General features: G+C 42.7%; 1 long non-coding RNA gene across 1 annotated transcript; it reads left to right on the top strand.

Moving 5' to 3' along the window:
- LOC139045250 (uncharacterized) lies at nt 1-14,372 on the top strand. The gene is made up of 3 exons (XR_011503260.1): nt 1-123; nt 12,250-12,448; nt 13,234-14,372. It is a non-coding gene; the product is annotated as an uncharacterized lncRNA (long non-coding RNA).
- The last annotated feature ends 1,728 nt before the right edge of the window (nt 14,373-16,100 follow it).

Genomic DNA, 16,100 nt, shown 5'->3' with positions numbered 1-16,100 from the left:
TTATCAACATGATTGTCCTAAGAGAGCCACTCCACAGCCCTTGTCCCCCGAGCTAGGCATCAGAAAGCATGCCTGCAGGAACACAGCGTGAGACTCTGCCTGGCACTCACTGAGCTACATGGGGTAAGGCAGAAATCACCATGCACTTTAAGCCCATTCTAATAATGTGGATAGGTCATGCCCTGTCGGTAATTCTAGGTTTCTGTTTTCTTTATGTTAAGTAAATGTGTGGTTTGAAAGTAATTTCTGCTTTGCTGTATATAGAGAGATCTTTGAAACCCTAAATTAGAATAAATATTTGTCAACCCATGCTTTCATGTTTTTAACAGTGAGGAGTGCTTTCACAAATGTTCTCTTTTGGTCTTGTCTTCTCAATAACCTTGTGTTAAGTGGCTCCTGCTGAGTTATTCCCCTTTTACAGAAGAGGATCTTGAGACAGAAAGATGTTAAGTGTCTTGCTTAGTTTCAGATACCTCTGCCAGTGCAGAGATGGGCAAGAACCAAGGTGTCTCAGTCCCCAGCCTTCTCACATCTCTCCAGATCGGCTGTTCTCAACTTAGTTCCACAGCTATTCGTGCAATAGGTGACATTCTCACATCACACGTGCCCCTGAGCTCACCCAGGGTCACGTGCCCTTCCGTCCTTTTAGGGAAGTATTTTGAAGCTGGAATGAGGGGAGGTGACTGTGAATCTGATTTAATTTGCTTTAAACTTGTAAATTCTGGAGTCAGAAAGAACTAAATTTGAGTCTGGAGTCTATTATCTAATAGCTGTGTGACCCTGGCAGATTAAGCCTTTCAGTGCCTCAGTTTCCTGATCCTGTAAAATGGGAATAATAATGGTCCTTATATTGTAGGGTTATGGTGAATATTAAATCAGATAATACAAGCAAAACTCTCATCATGGTTCTTAGTAGTTCCATAATTGTTAGCCATTATGATGATTATTAATATTTGTTGCAACCCTCACTGCTTTATTGATTTTTAGTGAGATATTGTTTATAATGCCCTGCAGCTGAAAACCATTGTGTTTAGTCAGCCAAAATGACAGGTACCCAAGCCTCCTACTTTGTGTCCTCGGACCTAGAAGGGACCCCTTCTTGGATTCCTCTCCCACTGCAAAGTCATTTTCTTTGGCTTCTCCTATACACACACACACACACTCTCAGGCTCCTCCAGTTCTTTCTGGATGTTCTGTACTCAATCTGTTCCATCACTCAATATTTTGATCCCAGGTTGCTGACACTCCATCAGTGTAAGAGTCTAGGTTTTTCCTTACTGCTAGGGACCTTTGAGCATGGTCATTCTGAACCTTCTCACCACCAAAGATTTCTTACTCTTCCCCGACCATGAACTCTACAGCCAGAATGCAGGTATGGCACACCCAGAACTTGGGAGTAGAGCTATCTGAGAGTAAAACTAGTAAGAACCAACAAACAATGGTTGAGATGTAGACGCCATTCAAGAGATTGTAAGTCGTGGTTTGGTGGTGTGTGTGTGTGTGTGTGTGTCAGGGTTAGGGGGACATTTAAGAACCATCAGGTTGACGAGGGCACTATTAGCCAAGGAAGGACACAAGTGATTGGAAGAACACATGAAATGGGATTAGAATCAAGAATGCCTGGATCCTGGAATGGAGACGGAGAGGGTATGAGAAACCAACCATTGGTCAGGAGGTCCCCAGACCTGCCTGGGAGGAGGCAGACTCTCTCTAGTGACTTGCCCCTTTAGCAGGTCTTGCCTTCAGACGCACTGGATGCCTTAGTCCATCAGAACTTGGTACCACAGGCCCCTGCGCTTCATCCACTAACTCCTCCACTCAATTCCACCCTCATCGGGCTTCTTTGGCTTGTCACTTGGCTCGTGTGGCCTTTCTCACCCAGAAAGGATGTGTTGACCAGAAAAGATGGATTTTTAGGCCACCTGTCAGCCACGTTCCTAGTGATAAATTAATAAACTGACATCTTGTTTATACATCAGTCCTTTCTGAGTTTCAACAGTGTAAGATAAAACCCCTTAGCTTGATCCAATAATAATAACAATTTACTGAGCAGTATGTCCCAAGCATTGTTCTAAGCATTTTACATGAATTAACTCATTTAATCCTCACAACAAACCAATGAGGTATGGATTATCCCCATTTTATAAATGAGAAAATGGAAGCCCCCCCCAAAATTTTAAAAAACTTGCTTAGGTCCAGCCAGCTCACGAGACTCTGAGCTGTGGCTTGCACTGAGGTCACGGTGGGCCCAAGAGCCAGCTTGCCCACCCTAGCACAGCGACACACCCGACCTCATTGACGTTCGGGACCTGAGGCTGTGAGGAGCAGCTCTGTGCTGTGGTGACCTCAGCAGGCACTGGGGCCCTAGGGGGCCACATCTGAGCAGCCTGCCAGCCCACCTGAGGCAGATTTTATCTGTGAAACAAACCTAATTTGTTAAATCATTATTATTTTCCCATTAAAATTTAATCAGACATAATGTACTAATCACAGTTTCTGATCTGCCTTAAACAATCACAGTTGCCAACCCGAGTCATTTCATTTCAGCCCCAAGAAAAGAAACGCTGTTTCATTGCGCTTGGACACTCTTCAGTGACAATAACTCTAGGCCCGTCTTACTGCCTTTTCTGACCCCAGGCTGAGGTGTTGGTGCCCCGGGAAGTTTTATCTGGCTGCCTTCTAGTTCACACGGGCTGCCTCTCCAACACTGGCTGCTTCACCTGGAACCGTTGGAGCCCAGTAGGACTCCACACCTCACTGTGTGCTCCCGAACCGGAGGGCTAGGAAGGTTTGGTCTGGGACATCAGGGTGTCTGGGGAAAGAGCATTCCATCTGACTTGACATTTACTGAATGGCTACTCCTGCTCAGCCTTCCCCTCTATAAAACCAGTCTGCTAATCCCCTGCCCTCTGGCTGGTTCACTCAGTGTTCTGATATGAACGCTGCCAAGAGAGACCCCTCAATTGACAACATGGAGGGTTCTTCACAGAACAACTTCTGTATCCCTTGTTGGGTGGGTGCAGCACCAGTTCTCTAGGGAGGGGCTGTCTGGTAGCAACCCGCTCAGTGCCGGACAGTCCCATCGAAGACAGCTGATGGAGGTAACCCCCAAGAACTTGGAAATGATGGGTGTAAGCTGCCTTCTGAGATTCAAACTGAACAATCAGCCCCTAATGGACCAGAGAGAGGATGCTGTCTAGCTGATCCAAACTGCCTGAAAGAAGGATGTGTCAATCCCCAATGCCCACCCCAGCACTGGCCAGAAGACAGGGTGTCCTGGAGTCTGCTTCAAATCCCAGAGCTCCTAATGGGAGACTCTTTCTTTTGGAACGGATCAGCCCATCTGGGACAGGGCTGGCTGTCCCACCTGGTGCTACCACTTCTGAGCTCAGTGCCCTGGGCCAAGTTCTGTAACCTCTCAGGGTACAATTCTCCTCTGGATAAGATGGGAGGATAATGTGCATATGGTTATTGAAAAGATTAAGAGAATTACCTCACACAGCAAGGGGGGAATGCCTGCTAGGGAGGGTAAGTTCTCAAGTAGAAAAGCCCTAATGTCCTACATGTTGGGGGGCTTCAGAGCTGGAGTAAAGAGATATATGGCTTTGCCAAATGTGGTGGGAAGACTGAAGTTGGGATGTCAATGGGGAGGGAAGACAAGAGAAGAGATGCATGTGTCCTGAGCTTGGGACACCTCAGGGAAGGAGGTAAGGGGGCTGGTGCCAGCTTCCCAAAAGTGGGGTGGCCCAAGGACATTTAAGAACAGTGAGGGTCTATTCTTTTTTTGGAAGTTATTTGCATTTCTGAGATGAAAAATCCTCTTCCAGTTATCTCAGATCTTTACTAAAGTCACTTATATAAGTGATTTTTGTTCTTGCTTTTATTTTTCCTTTTTAAAATCAAGGAAGGTGCTGGATCAATGCAGGGTGGAGCAGATAAAATAAGGAAGCAGGAGTTCTGAGCCAGAGGTGATCATAAGAATGAAAATACAAGTGTCCAACTGCTGGGAACTTGCAGAAAACCTAGAAAGGGCTTTAGACCATAAATACACTACTTTCTCTATATTTTCAGGCTTTTTTGGACTCTCTGTAGTATGATTGTTGCATTTTTTTTTCAGACTAAAAAAATCTATTTGGACCTGTTGCTTTATGTTTAGAGGCACTTTACCTGAGAAAGTGTCTCAAGGTTGAGGAAAAACATAATGAGCATCTTACACGAAAAATAAGTTTATCCTGTGCTTCTCATTATCATGGTTTTTGCTAGGCTAGAGACACACATTTAAGCAACGTGAGCTCTATTCATTTCTAGGGCTTGACTGAGACTATAGGATCTGCCTCCACTCACTCATCTGCTGCTTGTTGGCAGGAGGCCTCAGTTCCTCACCAGGCCGACCTCTCCCCAGAGCTGTTTGAGTGTCCTCACAACATGGCGCCCGGCTTCCCCAGAGCAAGTCATTCAAGGGAGAAGGCAAAGAGGAAGCCACAATGCCTTTTATGACCTACTCTCATAAGTCCCCCACCATCACTTCCACCACATTCTGTTTGTTAGAAGCAACTCACTAAGACTAGCCCACACTCGCGGGCAAGGGAATTAGGCTCCACTTTTTAAAGGGAGGAATATCGAAGAGTTTGTGAACTTATTTTAAAACCACTACAATTGGCATTGTGGTTTTAAAGTTTAGGCCTGTGAAAACTCTATTATCGTATCAACTCTCACTCGTGAGGACCAGGTACTAGCCCATAAGGTCTAGAAACAGACTCTTCAGGGACAAATTCAAGAGGGGGATGCCACTTAGTGGGGACCCATTTGAGGGACCAGCTGCGTTTCCCAGGTGACATCCCCACTGTATCAGTCAGTGTTCTCCAGAAAAACAGAACCAGTAGGATATACATATATTAGGAGATGTATTTCCAGAAATTGACTCATGATTGTAGGCACTGGTGAGTCTGAAATCTGTAGGCAGGCCACGGACTGGAAACTCTCAGGCAGGAGCTGATGCTACAGTATTGAGGCAGAATTTCTTCTTCTCCAGGAAACCACAGACTTTTGCCCTTGTGGCCTTTTGACTGATTGGATGAGGCCCCACATTCTCATGATAATCTCCATAAAGTCAACTGATTATTAACCACAGCTACAAAATACCTTCACAGCAACACCTACCTAAATGAGTGTTTGATTGAATAACTGCGTACTCTAGCCGGGCTGAGTTGATACAAGAGACTAACCAGGACACCAACCTCTAAGTCTCTGCTCTTCTTCTCCCCTTGCAGTGTGGGAAACATGCCAGCTCACCCCTGACAGACTCCTGGTGGCTCCCTCCTAAGTGCTCCCCTTTTTGACATCAGCCCATGCTTCCCAAGGTCCAATCTGTACCTTTTCTATTATAAAGACAATATAGCAACAATGCAGGGTGTTTGAAAGTAGAGGGGGAAATTACTTATAATGCCTTCATTTGTGTCTTTCCCAATTTTTATTCATGGACACATTATATGTAATTGCATTTTTTAGGTCATAGTACTCTTGCTGTTTTGTATTTGATTTTAAACTTATTTTCTTTATATCAAAAACTTTTTCCTTTTTGTAATTGCTATTACAGTTTTCATAATTAAAATTTTTATGGCTACAAATTAGTCTACTGAGCAGATGTACCAAAGCTTATTTAAACTTTTCCCTGTTGTTGGACATTTGGGTTGCTTCTAAATTTTCTATGAATAAATGCTACAGTGAACATCTGTGTGCACGTTATCTCTCTGGGTTTTCAATTAGTAATACAGGAATTAAAATATTTACACCAAAAAGCTACAATGCTTAAATGAGATAATGTGAATAAAGCACCTGCTATAGAGGTTTGCATACAATAGACGCAAAATAAATAGTGGTCACTATATTATTATTATCAGAACCTAATTCATACTGATTTTGATGGGACTTTCTTTTGTGTTCATGCCAGAGACTTTTAAGAAAGGAGAAAAGGGCCGGCCCAGTGGCACAGTGGTTAAGTTCACACGTCCTGCTTCTTGGCTGCCCGGGGTTGGCAGTTTCAAATCCTGGGTGCGGACATGGCACAGCACAGCATGCCATGCTGTGGTAGGCGTCCCACATATAAAGTATAGGAAGATGGGCATGCATGTTAGCTCAGGGCCAGGCTTCCTCAGCAAAAAAGAGGAGGATTGGCAGCAGATGTTAGCTCACAGCTAATCTTCCTCAAAAATAAATAAATTAATTAATTAATTAAAAAAGGGGGGGAAGCAAGGAAATCTTACAGAATCTTAAGGGATGTATCAAGCCTGCAGGTATTCATTAAAAAGCCTCTACAGTTCTCTGCACTCAATATTCTCATTCACATTTTTTTTTTTACTTTCCTGAACTTTTTTTTTCTCATTATAGGCAGTAGCTTTATTTTTCTACAGTGTCTTGGAAATCTTGTTTTAGGGAAATTATCATGCCAGGAATTTTGACATCAACTCTGTCTCTGTCTCTCTCCGTCTCTCTCGGCATTGTCTTCCCAAAGCCTGTTGAGCGTTGGAGATTTTATTTCTGAGTCAATGGAAATAGAGACAAACTTTGTGCAGCAAAATGCATTGAGCTGCGTAAAAAAGGCAAAATTATTCCCAACTCATAGGACAGTTGAGTTTGTAAAACATGCTACAAAAATCAAGGTGTAGACAATCTCAGAAAAGTAAACAGAAATTAGGGCAATTCCTGATAAAGGAAGAAGGGAAGCAGTATGGTCTGTCTCAGAGACTGAGGAAGAGTTCCAGAGTGAAGAAGAGACCACAGACATTTGACAAAAATGCCACATGTTATCTGAACTGGATTTTTGGTGTTTTTTTTCTTTTTTGTGCGGGGGAGGGGAGGTGACAAAGATTGGCCCTGAGCCAACATCTATTGCCAATCTTCCTCTTTTGTTTGAGGAAGATTGTTGCCAAGTTAACATCCTTGCCCATCTTCCTCCATTTTGTATGTGGGACACTGCCACGGCATGGCTTGATGAGTGGTGTGTAGGTCTGTGCCCGGGATCTGAACCCATGAACCCTGGGCCACTGAAGCCAATTGTGGGAACCCAACCACCATGCCCCTGGACTGGCCCCTGGACATTTTTATTATTATAAAGAAAACTGTTGAGACATTACGCAAAAGCAGGGTGGGGTTTGTGGATTAGATGCTAGAAATATATCAATGCTAATTTCCTGATTTTGACGGTTGTGCTGTGGTTATATAGGAGTATGTCGTTGTTTGTAGAAAATACACATTAAATCAAGGATAATAGGACATAAATTGGCTACTTACTTGTAAATGGTTCGTGGGGGGGAGTTCTTTGTTTTGTACTTCAAATTTTCTGTACACTTCAGATTGTTTGAAACTTTAAAAGTATTTTTATTTAGGGGCTGGCCCCGTGGCCGAGTGGTTAAGTTCGCGCGCTCCGCTGCAGGCGGCCCAGTGTTTCCACGGTTCGAATCCTGGGCGCGGACATGGCACTGCTCGTCAGACCACACTGAGGCAGCGTCCCACATGCCACAACTAGAGGAACCCACAACGAAGAATACACAACTATGTACCGGGGGGCTTTGGGGAGAAAAAGGAAAAAATAAAATCTTAAAAAAAAAAAAATGCATTTAACAAAAAAAAAAAGTATTTTTATTTATTTTTATTTTTTATTTTTTATTTTTTTGAGGAAGATTAGCCCTAAGCTAACATCTGCTGCCAATCCTCCTCTTTTTGCTGAGGAAGATTGGCCCTGAGCTAACGTCCATGCCCATCTTCCTCTACTTTATATGTGGGACGCCTACCACAACATGGCTTGCCAAGTGGTGCCATGTCCACACCCAGGATCTGAACCGGCGAAACCCGGGCCACCAAAGCGGAACATGCACACTTAACCGCTGCACCACCGGGCTGGCCCCTAAAAATATTTTTAAAATAGGAAAGTAACACGTGAGTGTTGTAACAAGTTGAAGAATGCAGTGGTATAGTCAAATGAAGTTAATACCACTCCCTCCCAATTCTAGTTCTCTCTTTCCTAAAGAAACCACAGTTACCAGTTTCACAGAAATCTTTCAAAATTTTATCTAATATGATATGAACATGCAAACCTGTAAATTTTTATGTATTGAAACGCCTTCTCTCATTGTGGCAGCTATTAACTTTCTCCTTAGTGTCCTTCACAAAACAGAAGTCCTTAATTTTTGTATCATTTTATTTTGAAATAATTTCAGACTTGGAGAAATGTTGCAAAATATTACAAAGAATTCTGCTTTTACCCTTCAGTCAGATTCCCCAGATGTTAACCTTTTGCCACATTTGCTTCATCTTTCTCCGTGTGTGTGTGTGTGTATAATTTTTTCCTAAACTGTTTGAAATTGTAGACATAATGTGCCTTTATTTATAAAGACCCCAATATGTTGTTTTCTAAAAACAAGACTTCCCTTACGTAACCGCAGTGCAATTGTGAAAATTAGGAAGTAAACATTGACGCAGTACTATTATCTAATCTATAGAGTTTATCCAAGTTTTGCCAATTGTACCACCAATTTCCTTTATAGAAAAAGAACAAAAACTGTTTTGATCCAAGATCACATGTTGCATTTAGTTGTCCTGTCTCTTTAGCCTCCTTTAATCTGAGGGACAATTCTCCAGTCTTTATCTTTCATGACCTTGACATTTTGGAAGAGTACAGGACATTTATTTTGTAGAGTGTCCCTCAATTAAGGTTAGTCTGGTGTTTCCTGATGATTAGATTCAGGCTATGCATTTTGGGCAGGAATATCACAGAAACGAGGCTGTGCCTTCTCAGTACATCTTATCAGGAGGCATGTGACGTCCATTTGTCCCATTACTGGTGATGTTCACTTTGATTACTTGGTTAAGCTGGTGTCTGTCGGGTTTCTACACTGTAAATTGCATTTTTCCCTTTTGTAATTAATAAGTATCTTGTGGAGAAGGAATATTTTATTTTCATGTAATCAAAATCATCAATGTTTTGCAACAATGGTTTGTTCTTTGGAAGTGTTTGAGTTCTTTGCCACCACCCTTAGGTGACGGAGGTTTTCTGAAACATCATTTTTCTATTAATTGCATAGATTTACTTTTCTTATTTAGGTTTAATCCATCCAGAATTCACCCTTGTATGTGTTGTTGTATAGGAATATGGTTTTCACTTTTCTCCATACAGTGACCCAGTTTTTCCAGTGTTATCTGTAGACAACTTATCCTTTCTTCAGTGATGGTGATGCCCCATTCAGTGCGTATTATGTTCTCATTTATATCACATTATGTCCATGGGTCAGGTTCTCTATTGGCCTATTTGTTCTTGAAACAGTACCACACTGTTTTGATTACTGTAGTCTTGTAGTATGTCTTGGTATCTGGTAGAGTAAGCCCCACTTATCTTTTTCTATATTGACTTTGCTAATTTTGAAACTATTACTCTGTATAAATACTAGAGTAAGTTTATTACACTTCAGAAAATCCTCATGGATTTTAATTGGGATTGCAATGAATTATAGATTAACTGGGGGAAAACTAGCATTGTTAGTTATTAAGCCATTTCATCCAAGACAGTGGTTATTTGGATCATCTTTTGTGTTCTTCATTTGAGTTTTAAAGTTTTCTTCATAGAGGTCTCATATAGTCTTGGTTAAGTAAATTCCTAGATATTTTATGGGTTTTGTCATTATTGTGAAAGGCATCTTTTTACTTGCATTTTCTAGTTGGTTATAGCTGATGCAGATATATGCTATTGATTTTTGTAGATTGATTTTATACCTGGCTACCTTGCTGAATTCTCTCACTGTTGCAACAGCTTGTATTGCAACTATTCCATTGGTATTTTGTGGTAGATAATTATATCACCTACAAATAATTAGTTTTATGTATATAAACACATATCTATAAATACTTCTATATGTAGCCATCTGTATCTATATTAAGCTAAATGAGTTTTTACTAATGTCTCCAACTCTAAGCCACAACCACATGGATCATTCTAGCTTTCTCCCCTTGTCTGTAACCTCACACTCCAACAGTAAGAAACCTGACTCCCACCATCCACCATTCATTTACTTAACTGTTCAAAACCAGTGTACATGTGTAGTAGTTTCAAAATTGTTAACACATTTCCCCAGGGGAAACAATTTTATCAACCAGAGTACAGTGCTTACCTACAGTTCATTTACCTTTGGTCTTACACCCTCTACTCATTTCCAGAGTAACTTGGGTCAGCATCATTCCCCAACTCCCCTCTTTCACTGAAGTTGTTTCATACATTTCTAAGACTGTTAGATTCTTTTGTCACATTCTTCATTCTATCCTGGGGTCCCCCAATCTCCTAAATGATTGTTTAAAGTTTGCATACATTAAGGTTCCCTCTTTGTGCTACAATTCTATAGGTTTTGACAAATGCATAGTGTCATGTATCTACTATTACAGTATCATACAAAAAGCTTCATTGCCCCCCAAAATCTCCTGTTTCACCTATTCAACCCTCATTGCACTCTTCTCCCCTAACAAACCCTGATAACTACTAATTTGTTTACCATCTCTATAGTGTTGCCTATTCCAGAATGTCCTATAAAGGCAGCCATACACTCTGTAGCCTTTTCAGACTGTCTTCTTTCACTTAACCATATGCATTTAAAATTCTTCTCTTTGTGTGGCTTGATTTTATCTAAATCCTTTTGATTGCTGAGTAGTATTTCATTGTATGGATGTATCACAGCTTGTTCACCTATTGAAGGACATCTTGGTTGCTTCCAGTTTTTGATGATTATGAATAAAAGTGCTATAAACATTTCTGTGTTGACCATTAGTTTTCAGATCAGTTGAGTAAACACCTAGGGGTATGATTGCTGGATTGTGGGGTAAAACCGTATTTAGCTTTGTAAGAAACTGCCAGCTTGTCTTCCAAAGCTGCTGTACCATTTTACGTGCCCACCAACAGCGAATGAGAGTTCCTGTTGCTTCATATCCTTGTCAGCACTTGGAATTGTCAGTTTTTGGATTTTAGCCATTCTAAAGGTTGTGTTGTGGTATTTATGATATTTTTAAAGTTTTCCTTTTATTATTAATTTTAGTTGTAATGCATGTGGTTAGGGAACATCGTCTCTATGAAATTGATCCATTGGAATGAATTTTGGTCTTTCTTTGTGGCCTATATTTGTAAATCTTTTGAGTGTACATGTACATGAAAAGAGTGTCCCTTGTTTGTGGAATGAAGCATAGCATAGTGGTTCAGAGCATCAGCTTTGGAGTCAGACTGCCTAGTTTCAAACCCTGCCCCACGGGTTAATATCAGTATGAGCTCAGGCAAGCTCTATTTATTTTTCACACCTCAGATTCTTTGACAAATGGGAATAATAACAATTAACAATAGCATCTACCTTTTAGAGTTGTTATGAGGATTAAATGAGCTAATATTTGCAAAGCGCTTAGAACTGTGCCTGACACATAGTAAGCATGATATGAGTGTTAGTTAAATATCTAAATGTATCTAAACTTATTTTATATTTTAGGTGTTTTACGTTACTTATGTTTATTTCTTTAACCTATCAGTTTGCAAGGAGAATGTGTTAAAATCTTTAACTATAATTGTTGTTATATTTATTTCTTCTTGCTGGTCAACTAGCTGTTGCTTGATATATTTTGAGATTCTATAGCTAGATTCATATATGTTTGTGATATATATAGCTTATCGTTCTGTTGTTCTTTTTGTGTGTGTGTGTGAGGAAGATTGGCCCTGAGCTAACATCTGTTGCCAGTCTTCCTGGGTTTTTTTTCCCCCTCCCTAAACGCCCAGTACATGGTTGTATATTCTAGTTGTAAGTTGTTCTAGTTCTTCTATGTGAGCTGCCGCCACAGTGTGGCTACTGACAGATGGGGCTGCGCAAGTGGTGAGTGCCGAACTTTAACCACTAGGCCATCAGGGCTGGCTTGGCAAATTTTATTTATGTGTATCTTACCACAATAAAAAGCAGTGAATTTTATTGTATGTAAATTACAGCTCAATAAAACTGACATAAAATGTTAATTGGGACATTAATGGATGCTAAAACTTGGAGGTAAGATCGTGATGAAGATCGGGACAGTTCAGAGAATCAAACTGTCTCCCTACAAAAATACTTAGTTAACTACAAAAGGAAAAATAGTAGCATTACACTGAAAAAAACCTGGCAGACACCACCTGTGACAGTTCATCTCATGTGTTGGAGGGTGGTTTTGAATGAGATTAACATTTACATTGGTGAACTGTAGGTAAGCTGACTGCTGCCATAATATGGGTGGGCCTCATCCAATCAGTCGAAGGCCTGAATAGACCAAAATGACGGGCCTCCCAGCAAGAGGGAATTCTCCGGCAGACTGCCTTCATATTTCATCTGCACCATCGGCTCTCCTGGTTCTCTAGCCTGCTGGCCTGCACTGCAAAGTTGAGCTTCCCAGCCTCCATAATTGGGTGAGCCAACTCCTTATAATAAATAAATATAAATATAAACAGAAACACGTATACACACATAGATATAGATGTAGATATATCTCCTATTGATTTTGTTTCTCTGGAGAACTCTAAAACATCACCTTAATCCAATGATCAACGTTAACATCATCAGTATTAGTAAGTGACATATACATTCTGATGTGATATAGTGAGGATATAACATCACTTATGTGGTATTCCTGCCAAAAGTGAATATCCTGAATCTAATCATGAGGAAACAACAGACAAACCCAAACTGAGGGACATTCTACGAAACAACTGGCCAGTAGTCTTCAAAAATGCCAGTATTGTGAAAGACAAAAAGAATGAGAAATACTTCTGATCAAAGAAGACTATAAAAAGAACTATCAGCTAAACACGATGTGTGATTCTGGATTGGATTGGGGGAGGGGATATCTATGAAGAACATTTTTGCAACAATTAGTGAAATTGGAATATCGATTGTAGTTTGGATAATAGCATTGTTTCAAGGTTAAGTTTCCACAATCTGACAACTCTTCTGTGGTTATGTAAGAGCATGTCCTTGTTCTTGAGAAGCTCACACTGGGGTTTTTAGGAGTGAGGAGGCATGATGTGAAAAACCTATCTTCAAATGGCTCAGGAAAAAAAATGCTATTCTTGCAACTTTTTAATAAGTTTGGAAATTATTTCCAAATCAGAATTTTAAAAATTAATTGTATGCCGATGTATGTTGGATGCCTTCCATAAGGGGAAGGACCTACTGCTGTCTTGTTTCCTGCCAGAACTTCAGCCTGTGCAAATGGAGGACTACAGCAAGAAGCACTGATTGGCTGAATGAATGCATGAATGAGTGAGCAAAGCCATCTTCCCATTTGGGCTTCAGACATGGCCTGGGATTTTGGAGATGAAGCTTCAGACAAGCAGGAGGCAAACCTCCTCTTTCTCAAGGCCTAACTCTTCCTGGAGCTCAAATCTGACAGCATAGATGCTCTGAGGCTTGGGGAAACAAGACCACTGTCCCCAAAGGCAGGGAGGCAGCCTGCAAGCAGAGGACAGATGAGCTGTGCTTTGCAATAAGTGACCCGGCTGACTGTCATTTTCCAAGGTGGTTCCCCTTCAGGTTTACCCTATCTCTGGCCCCCATCACCACCACCCTTGCTAAAGGTTGTTGACATGTTCCAGCCCCAACCTGGGCAGTGTCTGACTGAGTTGAGGGGTGAGTTCGAAACCTCCCTCTTGGGCCAGATCAGAGGAAAGGTAGCACCCTACAGGCCAGCTTGGTGGTAGCTGAGGTGAGCAGATGTCCTGGACAGGGAGCTTGGTGGCCTAGCTACCTGCTCCACACAGACATTAGAAAACAGGGTCATTGTCACTAACAGAGCCAGCACGTTTCATGACATCATCACTGCAACTGAGTCAGCCAACACTTAGGTACCTACTGTGTGCCAGTCGCTGTGGTAGGAAAAGGGTCACTTCCTTCCAGGGCTTCTCACAGGCTCAAGAGGAGACCGTGGGCTCTAGCTTCAGCCACCCGCTCCTGTCTCATCCTTGCCAGGGCCCCGCCAGCCCGCCTCCCTGCCATGGCAGCAGGCCAAACCCTTGCTCTACCTGTGCCTTTGTTTTTGAGGTCAGTCAAGACTGATGGGAATTTTCAAAAGGAAGTGTATTAAGAGATTTAGGGAATCTAAGTGGATGTTGACTAAACTTATTGTGGTCATCAATTCGCAATATATACCTATATCAAATCATTATGTTATATACCTAAAACCAATACAATGTTATATGTTAATTCTCTCTCAATAAAAAAAACACATTGAAGTAAAAGAGATTTAGGGAAAATCAAAGAGAATAAACCAGAAAATAAACATCAAGAAAACCATATTGTCTATGGCGATAGTTTCAGAATAAAGGTTCTGAGGCCAGACCATCTGAGTTCAGCATCCTGGCTCCACCACTTTACTAGCTTATCATGAGCAAGTTACTTCCCTTGTCCGGGCTTTGGTTTTCTCACCTGTAAGATGATAATAGAACCTACCTCTTAGGGCCGTTTTGATCCTTACGGAGGTAATCCGTGCTTAGCGCAGGGCCTAGCCTATAGTAAGTGCTTGACAAATATTAAGAGAAAAAACAAGTACACACCAACTTATACTTTCCTTAGACCTCTGGTTCTCTTACCTTTTGATGAGCTGATCCTTCTGCATGAAGCATCTTCCCCTTCACTGCTTAACTCCCATTTAGGACTCAGCTTAAATGGCACCCCCTCCCACCACCACCAGGTTAGGTGCTCCTCCTAAAAGCTCCCTGTTAAATGCTTTTATAATACCCATTTGCAGAAGGGGCAGAGCACAAAACACCCATGGGGAGGTGGTCACTGCCTGGACTTCTGGGGAGCCCTCCGGGCTAGGGCTGGTCCTGCCTGGAGACCTGGATCCCCTGAAGGGCCCTTCAGTCTACTCACCATCCACTGTTTCTCCTCTAAGCCTTTAAGAGAGACCCTTACTCAGAATGAGGCTGGGGTGGTTCAGCAGAGAAGGGAGGAGGGGGGTCAATGGAATCATGGCTCAGACAGTGTGGAAACAACAGGGCTGGCACCCAGCTGGAGCCCCCTCTGGGCTGGATCATTGTGATGGTGTCTATGCTTCCTGCATCGTCCCTGTGAATTTCCACCCATGAAGTTCCCTGGGAAAAGGCCAAGCGATCTCCACCATGCTAAGTGGTTTGAGCAAGGGAAAGGGGTGGGTTGAGGGCTCAGGTGCTCAAGGAGGCAGGGGATCCCAACTGGGGCCAGTATGGTGATAGTGACTGGAATCAGAAGGATAGAGTAAATGAGGAGGGCTGAGAACCCTGAGTATGTGGGGTTCTCTGGCTTGAAAGCCTGTTCCTAGCTCTTCTCAAGCTCTCTTTACAAAATCTCACTGTGGCCTCTGCAAGAAAGCATCCATGGGTGATACCCAAACACGGTCCCTTCCCCAAGACTTCCAGACTTTTCCCTCAGGGATCCTGGGAGAGGTTTTACAGACTTCCCTAATCTTTTGCAGCATAACAGTATCAAGCTGCATGAAAATTCTCCCAATGACAAGGGACCTGTTTACAAGCAGGCATGTTTTCTCCTGCAGGTGCTGCAGTGATGGAGTGGGGGTCAGTGCTATGATGGGGGCTGCAGCCACAAGGCTCTGCAGGCTGGAAGGCCTCACTTCCAAGGTGGTGGGCAACTGAAAGAACCAGGGAGTTACAGCTGGAGGGGGGCATCTTGCCCCCTCTCCCTACCCCCAGATAAAGTGAGAAGATGGCACTGCAGTGATGGGAAGGCTGGCTGCGTGGGGCTGGGGGGAAGTCGCTGCAGTGATGGGGGAATCTCTGCTTGGGGTGAGTGGTCATTGAAGTGATCACAGGAGCTGAAAATATCTGCAGGGATGGGGGACGGTTCCTGCAATGATGAAGGATCACTTTGCAAAAGAAAGGGGCTAGCTTCTTGGTGTGTGTGTGGGGCGGGGGGGGGGGGGGGGGGGGGGTTGGGGGGGTGGGGGGGGGTTGGTGGCTGCAGTGATGAGGGGGATCACTACAGTGATGGAAAACCTAGCCAGGGAGGGGACTGGGCTGATACTGGGACAGCTGGGGTCGCTGCAGCGCCGGAGGGCTGCAGACTGAG

Source organism: Equus asinus, chromosome 5, assembly GCF_041296235.1.
Source record: "Equus asinus isolate D_3611 breed Donkey chromosome 5, EquAss-T2T_v2, whole genome shotgun sequence".
Lineage (NCBI taxonomy): Eukaryota > Metazoa > Chordata > Mammalia > Perissodactyla > Equidae > Equus > Equus asinus.
The sequence above is the reverse complement of the archived record's forward strand: the minus strand, read 5'-3'. Positions and strand labels throughout refer to the sequence as shown.